Raw genomic sequence first — 14,645 nt, 5'->3', positions numbered from 1 at the left:
ATGAGGGTTAATTTGTCATGCAGTCAGGCACTTTTGGGCTAAGTACAGATAGTCAAAAAGCCCAAGGCTGAATCAATTCCATCTTTGCAGGTTAGTCTAAACTGCACAGATTAAATTGAAACAAAAGTGAACAGACATTTACTTTTGACTCAGGAAATGCATCCACATGCCTGCAGTGGCTCAGGCCAGAAGCCAGGGGGTGCTAGAGCAAGGTTTTGTTTACTTCCTCTTCCTGCTGCCCCTGAGGTCTTTGGGATTTGCAGTCCAGATTTACTGCGGCAGGACTCTGCAGGGTTGCTCATCATTTCCTCTTTCTGCTTCCAGCTACCTCTGGGATTTGTAGTCCACAGTTCCAGGCAGCACTAAGTTTGAGTGGGAGGAAGAGGTGTTTAACCCCCATCTCTGGTGCCAGACCCCACCTGGGGTTTGCCTGGAAGGGGCACTTCCCTGCCCCCCTCCCATAGACTGCATCCCCAGCTGGGCTTGCCTCCCCTTCTCCCCCCAATTCCCTTCTCAGCCAGCCCTCACTGCTCCTGCTAGGAAGCAGAGGAGTGGGACCAGCTCTGATCTCTGGACCAGACAACACAGCCCAGCTCAGGGCTGCAAAATGCTGGGATGCCAGGGTATTGTGATTTAACTTGAACCAGGAAGGGGTCTGGGACAGAAATTTCATAAACTGGTTTGACCCAAATCAATCAAGTCTGATACTACATTCAATGAGGTTTATCTTAAACCAGTTTCAGCCATTTTGAAACTGATTTATGTACACTGAACTTCTGTTCTGTTACAGGTTTAAACCAGTTTCTGATCACTTAAACTGGTTTATGTATAACTTCTATCCCTAGCTTTAAAATGCTCTACAACCACGCACTTCCATCAGGGCATAGCTGTACAGTGCTTTCAAGGGACCAATTGCACAACAAATATCACTTCTTTCAATGCCCTATGTGTACAAAGCAATTATACCTTAGCTATTCTTGGCAATGTCATTCTCTGATTTCATAGACCTCCAGACTGTTTTTAGTTCAAGCTGTGCCTGGTTTTTCCTTAGACCTGAAAAAGAATGCCTTTCACTTGAAAGCTTGTCTATATCTCTTTCTACCAAGTAGTTGGGTCAATAAAAATTATCACCCACAAAATTCATAGAATCATAGAAAATTAGGGTTGGAAGGGACCTCAGGAGGTCAGCTATTCCAACCCCCTACTCAAAGCAGGGCCATGCTCAAGTAAATCATCCCAGCCAAGGTTTTGTCTAGCCAAATCTTAAAAACCTCCAAGGATGGAGATTCCAAAACTTCTCTGAGTAACCTGTCCCACTGTTTTACTACCCTCCTAGTGAGAAAGTTTTTCCTAATATCTAATCTAAACTTCCCTTGCTGCAACTTGAGACCATTGCTCCTTGTTCTGTCATCTGCCACCACTGAGAACAGTCATCTCCATCTTCTTTTGAACCGCCCTTCAGGTAGTTGAAGGCTGCTGTTAGATCCCTTCTCAGTCTTTTCTAGACTAAATAAGTCCAGTTCCCTTAGCCACTCCTCTAAGTCATGCGCCCCAACCCCCTCACCATTTTGTTGCCTTCCGCTGCACTGTCCAATATCTCCACCTCCTTTCTGTAGTGGGGGGCCCAAAACTGAACACAATACTCCAGATGTGGCCTCACCAGTGCAGAATAGAGGGGAATCATCACTTCCCTTGATCTTCTGGCAACACTCCTAACAACGCAACCTAGTATGCCATTAGCCTTCTTGGCAATCCTTGCTTTTCACATATTTCCTAGACCATCACAGCTACAACCTCCCTTCAACACTACCACAATCAATTCCTTCTTTATTGTTGTTTACTTCTTCAGAGAGGAGCTGAGCTAATTTCAATGAATGGAGAAAAAAAAAAACCTTGAAGGACTCCACAGGTGGGCTCTTACACAGAACGGTCAACATTATCACTGTACCAACATCCAGAACTAAAAGAGCAGCTCCATTATTCTGCAGATAGCATTAAAAACACAAATTGTGAGGTAAAGTTATATAGTATATTACAGCCAACAGCTCAGGAATTCTAAAACTTTCTTCATAATGGAGAACTAATGCCATAGTGGGCACTAACTATGATGTCACATACTGCACAGTAGCAATGAACTACTGCACAGTAGCTTGGTGCTACTGCGCAGTAAGGTCAAAAACGACCCATGTGGTTCTGGGACTACACAGTACTAGCGGATATTGCCCAGCCATTTAGTACTTGCTGAATGTCTGTGCAGTACCAACTCACAGTCAGGGACATGTGTAGACATGCCCTGTATGGACTAAATCTTAATAAAGAGTATTCTGTAAACCATAGTCTTATCTAGTGATGTTCAAATAAGTTCCTATTACAAATAAAGCAATTGCTTACTGGAGAGATAATATTAGGAAAATATATAACAGACCACATAATGAGAACCAAGATGATACTTGAACATTTTCATCATGCACTCTGAAAGGGCATTAGAAAGGCAGATACAAATGATTTATAACACTTTTACTACAATATTTCTAAGCAAACAAATTACATTTAAATTTTCTAAAGCAATTAATATATGTCTTATAAAAATATCTAGTCATTAAAAATTCAAGCACTAGAAGGCATAGAAATGAGAAAAAAATTCTCTCTTAAAGTTTACATTATACACACACACACTACAGATATATAAAGTTTATGATGTGAAAAAGTGTCTTAAAAATATTCTCATAACAACTTTGAGTCTCACTTGTATAGGTGCAATCTTTCAACATGTGCATCTCTAATATATGGGCTATATAAAGCATTGCTTTTGTATCTGGAATGGGATTTTCAAAAAAACCCATATGATTTAGCAGCAAACTACTGTTGTTTCAGTGGGGCTTGAAGTCCTAAATGATAGGGGTGTGCGAAACGAGCTATATTTGATTCAGATTCAGATTCATTGATTCAGATCACTGTTTTGATTCGATTCTGCTGAACCTGAAGACACAGCTTTAAATGTGTTTTCTACATACCTTGAGGTACCAGGTATGGCCCTGCGATGGTGGGGTGGATGGAGCATCCCACAGGAGCATGGGGTGGGGGGGTGGTGAACCCAGAAGTGGACTGGAAGTACTTCTGGCCCACTTCTGGGTCTGCTGCCAAGTGTACGGGGGACCACAGAGGGACCCTGGGTGCTCCCCCAAACCCAGGAGGCACCAGTCACCAAGCCAGGGGGAGGGGGGAGGTACCCTGCACACTCCCCGGAGGACCTGGAAGTGGACCAAAAGTGCTTCTGGTCCACCACTTCCGGGTCCACTACCAAGCGTGCTGGGGAACCGCTCCCCCCTGCGCTCTCATGGGACGTTCACCCGCCCCTGCATCTCAGCATTCACGAGCTGCCTGCTACCTTGAGGTATGTAGAAAAAACATCTAAAGCTGTGTCTATGTCTGAATCATTGAATCTTTCTGAATCTCTCTGAATTGATTTGGAGAATTCTGATTCAATTTGAAGAGATTAAAGGGTCTCCTGATTCGATTCGGAAATTCAGCCACCGAATTGTGCCGAATCTCCATTGATTCGAACCAGTAACTCAAGCTTTGCACAGCCCTCCTAAGCTATGAGACTTTGGCAGAATCTAGACATTTCAATCCAAGGGTGAAATTCAAAAACACCCCGTCTAATCACTTAGGTGCCTAACAGTAGGGAAGCATCTATGTTTTGGCTAGTAAAGTTACTTAGAAATCAAAGTTCTACTATTGCACATGCCCAGAAGTGCCATCATCTTGCCTAAGCAGAACATCTCAGGACGTCTCTCATAGCTAAGTACATTTAGGATTCAAATACTTGATACCCCTGCACCTAAGTCCCTTGAGAAGCCCAATCTGCTTGGCTTGCTTTGAGCTCACCTAATTCACAGACAGTACCAAGTTCAGCACAAAACATAGACCTTAGGCTCCTAACTCTGCTTTGTGATTTCTGCTCTGAACTGCATGCTACAAATTACATATGGGGTGTAACAGGGGCCCAACCTTTATTACTGAGATCAGGGGTAGGCAGCAGAGTGCACCTGGGGTGGGGGTGATGCTTTTGGGAGCAGCTCTAATTACAGTGATTGCAGCATCTTGTGTATTCAGCATCCTGTGCTTCAAAATGGTGGGAGGGACTCTCTAAATGAGATTTAGTTAAAGCACCCCCACCATCATTTTGAAGCATGGGGATACTGAATACACAAGACACCGAGGCTGCTGAAGTGTGCTAATTAATCCAGTCTGCTCTGACGAGCTGTAATTACTGTGCACCGTAGCAGGTGTCCTGCACATCTACAGGCACAGACAATGACTACAGCAGAACTGAAGGCCCTTTTGATGAGGCCAATAGAAAGCTACTGCAGCTGCTGAGACAACGACCACGTGCCCAGAAGGGGGAAGAGCAAAGGATCACATAAGCCTGGCTCCTGGGATGTAGCCTCAGGCTGGCCCTGCTAGGCTTACAGAAGGAGTTCTGCAGGGAGTCTCATACAGAAGCAAAGTGATTTCTGTTTCATGTTTGTGTTGCTGTTTCGTCTGTGAGGCATGAGAGTGACTGAAAGAGTCCTGGGAGGCCACTGAAGATGTCTAGTGGGTGGGCATGGATTATGTTACTGACTTTGAGCAGGCTGCCAGAGACCCAGGACCTTGGTGGAGGAGGACAGAGTGACGCACCTGCAAACTCACTCTGGTTTTTGTGGATAGCCTAGTGCGGCTGCAAAGGTGTGCCCCAGCCACCCCATTTCCTTGGACTCTGCCAGCCATGTGTCACCTTGTCTTTCTCAAAAGAGCTCATAGCTAAAATTTTAAGCATCAGTGTTTTGATACAGATATTAGATCTCATAATTCAGTGTATAACCCATTTAAAAAGGTTATCTTTTTGGGAAGTAAATAAAAACATTGATTAATAATGCTTGGATTCTTTCAGTGTTGACTTCTAAATGAGCCTGAGCCAAGAAAAATAGGCAAAACCCCTCATCTGCTTTGCATAAGAGTTGTACCAGTCTCAGCCTCCAGAACATTCCCCCCACGGACCATCAGCAGTGGTCTTCAGGATCGGTTATTTTATTTAAGGAACTGGGATGGAGCCCAGCACCTTGTGACGTTTGGCCTGGGAATGTTCAAAGATGGTTGAAAGCCACTTTGGCTTTTCCCTCTGAACAGGTGCTTTGTGGATCTAAATTTTAAAGTGTAATTACGAAGTCATTGAAAAGTAAGAGGCAACACTAAAATTTAGAGAGAGAGAAAGGGTGTGTCAATTTAAATCTGCTGAGTCCTCAACCGCAGGGTTTTTTTTCTGTTTAGAAAACAAAATCTTTGCAATATGAGTGAATTTAATAATGTGGGTTAAGATCAGCAATCATTTCCACACCTAAAATAGAAATTTAACTGAAACACAGCCTTAACTACGGAGTCACTACTAACTGGCTCCATCATATAAATATATGTGTATAATGGACATAAAGTACCTCAGGGATTTTCCTTTAATTCATCATTCTAATGCCTGCCTCTACAATACATGCATGCATACAAACAAACGGTATCTCCCCCTCTGTTAAACATGCAGCATTTATTCTGCTTTTAGATCAAGGATTTGAATGGTGCAGCTTGCTATAATTGGGATTTCCTTTAAAATATTGAACATTTTTTACTGCTAACCACTATCTTCAAAATCCGAGGGCAACGTTCCAAGAGCTTTGATTTGTCCCCAAATGATTTGGTTCCCAGAATGTTTCAATTTCTGGATTTAGCAACCCTGAGCTGTGGTGCAGAAAAATATATTTTAAAAAAATCTTTGAAGCTAGGTGCGAAGAAGAGCCAAGTAGCCAGCTAGAAATTGCAGCATGCTTTATTTTATTTTTTCCAGCATCAGGATTCCAGCCCAGCAGGCATACAAGCATACAGTGTTTGCCAGAAAACACAACGAATGAACTAGATATTGGGATTTAACTTTTTCTAATAATAAAAAGTCAGAGAAAATGTGGCTACTGATGTTAGTTTGGTAATTATCAGCTTCCATATTATCTGTCTTTTTTCACCATTGCTGATGGACACAGCCTGCTGAACTCTGCTTTCAAGCTTACAATCCTACGTATGAGCAAAACGGTGCTTGCATTTTAAACCTTTAGAATAAAGGTAATTCTCTTTCTATCCTACCTCCATATCTCCTCATCTTCAATGACAGAAATAAACCCAGAAATCTAGCAGCAGCCCTGTGCCAGGGATCTGAGTTTTCAGTCCTCAGCTTGCTACTTCACTCTGCATGCTGGCAATAGCTGGAAACTCAAGAGAACCGGAGAGATTTATGCTTGGTCTTTAAGGAATTTGCATCACTATCCAGCAGCTCCCACTGAAGTGACATCAATATTTTCTTGAAAAACCTTCTTGCAAGGGAGAAAGTGCCCATGTAGCTAAAGGGGGTTTGTGGTAGAAATTCCAGAAAGGTGTTTTAGGTGCAGGCTTAATTGACGCCTTCATTAATGAGCTGGAAGTGAAAGTAACTAGCCCATAATTAAATTGAAAGGACTTGCAAACTTTGGTAGAGATAGAAAAATAAGGGGCCTCTAGTAAAGGGATTAGATACACAGACAGAAAAATCACAAAATGACAGGAAAGGATGGAGGCTGAGAAAAAGGAGAAAAGGCAAAAGGCATTTTACGGTAATTATTTTTTAAATTGATTTGTGTTCCAATCCATTAATTTGTTTTGTATCACCTTCAGACAACACCAATTCCAGGTATCGAGTGGTCAGTACAATACTACAATTAGATATGCAGTAGACTTCTAATAAGGGTATGAGGGAGGTCTTAGGTAGAAAGCTAGTTGTGAGGCTTACAATCATCATAAGGTTTGCTAGGGATAGGAACCATATCCATGTGAAGCAGAGACAGGAACCTGTTCTACATGAATATGGCTTTGTATAGTCTTACCTACCAGTCTCCAAATGTAGGACTATGCTGGTCAGAGACATGATATTACCCTGATGAGCACAGGAAGAGAGGCGTGGCTGTATGTGTTCTTAAAGAGAGCTGAATATGTTTGGCTGACAGAAATGTGAGCATTTTTTTATGTTCTTTCACTCTGGTATACAGTGCAGGAAGCTCCGAATTCTATTCTTATCACTCAGATTGGAAAATCTGGAAACTTGGAGAACTAAAAAATGCATGCTACACATCTGTTTGTACATGAAGAATTAAACTGGTTAACAAAAATGCAAAATAAAAGGTTGCACATTTGATTTTTGTTTCAGAAAGCACTTTGCGTTGTGGACTCCCTGGACTGTGGAAGTCGACACCATACCCCCAATAAAGGAGATGTCAGAAGGCAGAGCAAGTACAAGATAATAAATTATTAATGTTAGTAAACATTGATTTGTTTAGATTTAATATAGAGGATTAAGGAATGAGGAATGAAAAAGTGGGCATCAGGGAGTGCCCCCAGGTAAAATGCAGTTCCATAGTTATAAAAATTTAATTTGACTGCATTGGGAATAATTGCTCTATTTGTAGCAGTCTTATGCCAGCAAGATAACAGTCAGTCAAATGGACATCACCCTGTATATGCTCTTAAACAGCTGCATCATATTTTTGATTGGAGAATGGTGCTGTATCCAATTGTTATAAAAAACACCCAGTTAAAAAAATAGACTAAGATAAACTAAACATTGAAACATCCTTATGCAAAGCAACTCCCTTTCTAATCTCATTTAGAAGCCAGAAACATTTCTTCTGAAAACTGAAAATCAGTTGCATTGTAACAAAACCTTTTGGACATGTTTCTTACTAGGGCCCCTCAATATTTCTGCAGCAGTATGAAATTGCCGTGAAGTGGGTGTAAACTATAGTCATATATTAAACAGTGTGTGTGTGTGTGTGTGTGTGTGTGTGTGTGTGTGTGTGTGTGTGTAGAGTCTTACAGTGTTAGGACAGGGTTTAAATCGTGATACAATTTTTATAAAATAAAGCAAAAAAATAGAACAAATAAAAGTGAACATAGGCTACACATGCGGAATGGTTTAATATATTTTCTGGGCACTCCATGAAAAAATGCCAAAGTGAGGAGCCACTGTCTTAGCTGAAGAGCTGCAGGAAGAAATGTACCATCTGTATCTCCACTAATAACTGTCTTCCATCCTTTTTCTCATCTCCCTTTTCCACCACTCTTCATGGCCACTGAGAAAACGTCATTAATAACTGATACAAAGAATCACGCATGTGCATATAGATAAACCAAGGATGACAAAATATCAACTTGCAGTTGCTCAATTGAAAGCCGTATCTGTACAACGGGTAATTACTTTTAATTTAATTAGGACTCCTGGTATTGTTTCTATCTCATAGATTACATTATAACATGTAATGTGTTAAAGTAGCAAGACAAACTGGGGGAAGGTGACTCAGAAAATATTATCTGTTTTGTCTAGCAATAATACCATGCTAGTGCTAGCACTTACTACACATGGCCCAATGATCAGTTCTTATATTCTACCCCTTCTAGAATTTTTCTACATAAAGCTGAACAGATTAAGATGACTTGTAAAAATATCTATTTTCAAAAACTGATTTACTAGACAAAATTCTGCATTGAATCAATGTCCTATATTGTCCCATTACCAATCCTTTTTCCCCATCAATGGCAAATTCTAATCCTAACTCAAACTTCGGTTAATCAGCTGCAAAGCGTGACCTAAATCACATAATGTAATCCAGATCAACCATGCTCCAGCAGTTGCAAAGCCCTTTAGGCAGCCAAGAATGCAAGAGTCCTGGGCCAAAGTGAGAACAAGCAAAAAGGAACATGACTCAATAGCCCAGTGATGAGGTCATTCCTCTGGAGGGATGGGAAGACTGGATTCTGGTCCCTGCTCCAAGAACAGATTTTGCATTTTTACTGTTAGGACACTTTTTGGGGAGTAGATTTACATTCCATCAAATTGTAGAAGGCCAAGAAACCATACCCCCCACTTCTTGTAGTCATTACATTGTTATGAACCACCACTAGTCAACTGCTCATCTACCCTCCAAAGAGGACAAGGCACCATGGACCCCAAGATGATGGGTATCTCTACTCCTCATCCTTGGGTCAGACCCTTGAACACTGGAAGGCAGGAATTCAGACACACCTTTCAGCTCAGTGTTTCCTATGGGTTTATTCAAGAAAGAGCCTTGCTGAGTGCCTAGGAGCTCAGAAAACCTTTCAAGGGTACCAAAGGGCCTTGTTACACATTGATTTCAGGCGGCTCCTGGAGCTTTTAACCCCTGGATTGTCCACACATTAACACCTGAAACTAGTTTTAAGCAGTCTTTAGGTAGCTAAAAGTTATGCCACTCTAGCCTATGTTTATCTGTAATCTGCGTTACCCAGCTCATGTTACACTAATGTATAGCCACTTTACTCTCCCACTCCCACCCCCACACTGGTCCAAATCGGGTCCCTGCTCCCCACATTGCCTTCCCCAGCACTGCCTCTCTGCCCTCTGACTTGTGGCTTTCTACACTGTCTGCTCCGGTTACCTGACCTGGCTTGCACAGGGACTCCAAGTTTTGCCTGACCCTTATGGAACCTGACCAAAGAGCCTTGGTTTAATTGCCTGGGTACCTGACCCAGCTAACCTCCTGACCTCACGCTCTGCCTCAGTTCCCCAGACAGATTTCTTGACTTTCCTACACTCGGACTTGGTACATTCCCTTTGGACCTTTGCTGCTTTTCCAGACCCTGAGGTGACCCCCATACCTGGCTCCCTACAGTCCAGCATGACACTAACTTCCCTACACCAAAGATAGTACGTATCATAGGTATACTGCAGCCTTTACTAGCAACTTTGGAAGTCAAGAGCCATTTCAAGGTCTTGTGGTGTTCAAAATGATACAAAGGATTTCAGTTGGCCATGTCCCTATCTAGATCTTGCCACTACAATTACATCTGCAAAGTGAATTCTGAAAAGCCTGGAGCAGAAAGCTTCATAAAACACCATTCTAAGCTATGGAATGCCCCAAGACCAGAGATCAGAATAAGTCTGTAGCACGCTTACATTTCAGAGCATGGGTTGAGTCCCAGGCTTGAGATCCTGCTGTTTTAATTGGTGGAGCCCATCCACCAATCAGGAGGCAGCAAGGGAAATAAAGTCATGCCCCTTTCCTGAGGGGTGGGGGAGAGGAGTTCTCCCAGACCTGATTGAAGACTGCACACTGTCAGGTCCAGAAGACTTCAGGGGTGGAGCCCTGGAGTGTATTGAAGAAGCTGCGTGCCCAGCATGAGGGAGATGTGTCCAGAACAGAGAAGAGAGAAGAGCAGGGCTTAGAAGAGTCGAGAAGAGCTGCTCAGCAGGGCAAAGCAGTAGCTCAGGAAGAGCCCCTGAAGACTTCTATCAGCGGGGAGTGGCAGATGGCTCCAGCGGTTAGGCTCTTGGTGCGCAGCACGGCACACAGCATCCAGACCCTGGGAGCTGTGTGAGATGGCTTGGGTCTACAACCTCTGGTGTGCGGCCAGAGACATGGTGCACAGGCTGGTGCATGGAGCAGGATCTGTAGAGCCCCTTGGGCAGCTCAGGTCCACAACTCCCAGCACGAGGCTGGGAGCTCTGTGCAGGAGGCGCTGCACGGAGGGTGAGACACCCTGGGAGCCACTTGAGGTGGCTTGGGACAGCTCAGTGCAGACAGCGCTGCCCAAAGGGTCCAGGAGCAGACCAAGCCCCAGTGCTGTCTGGGCCCCCAACCCCTAGCACAAGGCGAAGCGCCCACTACATGCAGTGGTGCATGTGGCAGCAGCAGAGTCAGGCGGCAGGAAAGCCCGGTGGGGAACAGAGGTCGAGCTGGAGAACGGGAGGCAAGCCTCTGGGACTGTGGAGTAGTAAGTTACCCTGGAGAGAGGGTCCCAACAGGGCAGAGACCCCCCGGGGTTGCAAAGGGGCACCACATGGGCTGCTCCTGGGTGATAGTGAGGGAGCTTAGGAGTCTTTGGGGTCTCCCTCTCCTTTTCTTTTCTCCCACTCCTTTCCTGTAGTGGTACTTTGGGAGTGGGGCCCCTGCCCTGGAGGGCAGCCAGGTAGTCTAAGGATTGCTGGTTATACTTGTAGGCTGTGCCTTACAGTTTATGTGAATAAGTTGAAGGAATAGTTTGTATATTAATAGAATTACAAAGTTGCCCAATCAGTATCCTTTGTTCTGTGTTGTTCTGTGGTTCATCTGTATTTTTAGATAACAATTCATTGTGTGTATGGTATAGGGTTTATTGTTTTGTAAATTTGTACATATATATATAATTTATGTCTTTACCCTTTAATGATTTTGTTGTAATAACACATTTGTATATAGTTAAGTAATTAATTGACTGGGCCTGACTCTACAGGGGACGGAGGTGGCTGCTGGACTGGTGTGTCCCTCCACAGTACACCACCATGCCAGTAATTCCCACAATTGGAGAGGGGAGTACAAACCCCTGTATACCCGGGCTACAAGTCCAAATTTATTAGATACAACTCATACCCTGAAACAAAACCTTCTAAATCTTTCAGGAAAACAATAAAGGCAAACAAGCAAACAAGAACAAAGACAAGGAGTCTGTGAGCAGTTACTCCATGTGGCAGAATTCAGTGCAACTCTTACTTATGCACATGGTTCAAGATTTAGTGCATGTGTATGTAAACAAAAGTATCGAGTTAATACATATTGTCTAACTTCTAAAGTATACTACGTAAAATAGTTAACATTGGAGGTTATTTGTACAGTACAGCAATAATATTAGGTAATTTAGATCAGGAAACATTATAACAGTAGTGAGTTGATTTGTTTTCTTCTTTCCTAACAGACCTTACTGGATATTATTGCTTTTATTTGTAATACCCTATGGCACAATCAGGAGGGCCTCATTGTGCAGTATAAAACAGAAAAGACAGTACCACCTTTTTATCTTCTTACAATTCAGCCTTTTGAAAGTCAAAACATAATGGAGTTAATGCAGTGCTTACACCAAGATTCCCCGCTTCTCCATGCTAGCTCATTAATAACAGATACAGATATAACATCGAACTCAGCTGTTTTCAGTGTGGACAGCATTTTGTCTTGGCTCTTGACTTACTTTAATGTCATCTCATATCTCTCCCTGCATCTCAGTGTCAGTTTAAAATGGTTTTGATTCATGCATGTAGATCTTCATATCTACACTGGGGTGCTCCCCCTTCCACCTGTCCTACCACCACAGAAAACAGTATTACACAGCTCCTTTAAAGGTGGATTTGTAGTGAGCTCTTACTGTTGATTTCAGCTGTAATTAACATGCCTCTAAGTCTACATTAGTGAATCTTATTTGGATATTGTTTGCGGATCTTTCTTATTCGCTCTTTTTTTTTGGCTATGTAGTTTGGCACAACACACACACACATACATGAGCACACACGTGCCAACACACACGTTGCACATCCCCACCATGAATACTACTTTGTAACCCCCTTTGGGTTTGTTTGATTTCCAGCTGCTTGGTAGCTCAGGCAGTATCAGAGTTTGACTTGTTCTTCTCATTTCAGGCCCCTAATGAAATTTCAGGTCCCTAATGAAGAGGACAAACAGGCAAATGGCTGCAAGCATTCAAGCCTGGAAGGGGCTTTGTTGCCAGTTCATTATAGCACCACTAATGAGATTTCCATCCAATTTGTGGGACAGCATAGCTCAACTCAAAAAAGAGACAGAGCCACCAATATAGCGGGATTACTATGCCTTATTAAAAAAAAAGATAACCTTTGCAAAATTCAGGGTGCATTGGTTAGAGTCATGTCTTTATACACTGGGACAATACATAAACAATTGCTAGATTAATCACATTGCTCTCATCAGCTTGGCACCTTGCTCAAATAATGCAAAACTCCATGCAGTAATAAATACATGATTTATGAACGAATTTCAAATAAACCACAGTTCATAAGATTTTGCTGTCTAGCAGAAACCAATACTGCTTATAACATGTTTTCAGAATGTTACTTTATACTTGAGATGTATATGTTTGTAAAATGTTACTTTTATACTTGACATGTATAAAATAAGAGAGATGGAAGTTGACTACAGGTGCCTTGCATGAGTTGAAACACACACTAACCACTCCAAAATTTGAAATCTTAAGTGCAAGATCTCAGTGTTTCAGTTATTAAAACATACAGCAATCTGACTGCCAGATAGGAACAATAAAATAAGGCCTTCTGAATTAGACATCACTACAGATTAGTTAAGGATCCCTAGAAACTTCCCCCACCTTTTTCCAACATAAATAGATGCTGACAGTCTCAGCTAATGGTACTTGCTCACTGGCTTTCACTTGCCATGAGGAACAAACAACTACTGGTAATAACACATAGAGCCCTGTTACACAATAATATTGGGTGGTTTGGGAAGCTCTTAACACCTGGATTGTCCACACATTAACACCTGAAACTAGTTTTAAGCACACAATAAGTGGCTTAAAATTATGCCTTCCAGGGCAGGATTATCTCTGATCTGTATTACACTAGGGTGTAATCAATCCAAGCTACAGGTTAATGTAAGCGGTGTCCCCTCTACCCCCAGTTGGCCTGGATCAGGCACACTGCTCCTCACCCTCTCCAGTACCCCAAATCCCTACTCACTGTCCCTCTGCTATCCTTCTCTTCTGCTTACTTGTGGCTGCCCATGCTCTGTCTCAGGGGAACAGGCAGAGAAGGGTTAACCTGCTGTCTCAGACAGGCTTAACCTGGAGAAGAGCAGTAGCTTAACCCTTCCCTGCCTGCTCCTCTGAGACAGGCAGCACAGGAAGTCACAAAAGGGGCTGGGGATGCAGCAGGGGAACCCCATGGGAACAGGGGAATTAGGAGAACCTCAGGAGGCAGGGAAGAAGTCCAGAAAGGGAATGGGGGGTGATCGTTACCTTTCAGTCCTCCCGGCTGTTACTAACCTGAACATGTGATTGCTCCAAATTTAAGCTAACACTAACGCTGATTAACATGTGTGCGGCTCACAGTGTAACATATAACAGGGCCTATAGAAAACTAGGTCTGGAAGAGACTTCAGGAAGTCATCTAAGCCCAACCTCTGCTCAAGGCAGGAACATCCCTGTGCAAACCATCCCAGCAAAGCTTCTAAAGATTCCACAACCTTTTTATAGGCAAGCAGGTTCTTTGAGTAGATGTGATATCTTCTATTAGACCAGATGAATAGTTGGAAAAAAGTTCTTGGCAAGCTTTTGGGCACAGTCACCCAAGCATGGGGAGTCTCAGCATGGATATCCAGGCTGGCCTGCGGGCAAAGAAAAAAGCATACTGGCGGTGGAAGCAGGGGTCAGGGACAAAGGAGGAGTACACCTCCCTGACCCAAGCTTGTAGGAATTTGGTAAGGAAGGCTAAAGCAGCACTGGAGCTTAGATTAGCTTCTGGGTTTAAGGATAACAAAAAGTCCTTCTTCAAGTATATAGGTAGCAAGAAGAAGTCTCAGGATAACATTGGACCCCTAGAAGGCAGGGCAGGGTAGCTGGTGATGGATGCACGAGAGAAGGCAGAACTCTTCAACAAGTTCTTTGCCTCCGTGTTCCTGTCTGCTGACAATGGGTGCTCTCGGGTGACAGCATAGAGAGGCCCAGGAAGGATGCGAGTCCCCTGACTGTTAGTTCAGACCTAGTTA

This window comes from Gavialis gangeticus, unplaced genomic scaffold (assembly GCF_001723915.1).
Source record: "Gavialis gangeticus isolate Ggan-Ray unplaced genomic scaffold, GavGan_comp1, whole genome shotgun sequence".
Classification (NCBI taxonomy): domain Eukaryota; kingdom Metazoa; phylum Chordata; order Crocodylia; family Gavialidae; genus Gavialis; species Gavialis gangeticus.
Note: the sequence above shows the minus strand (reverse complement) of the source record.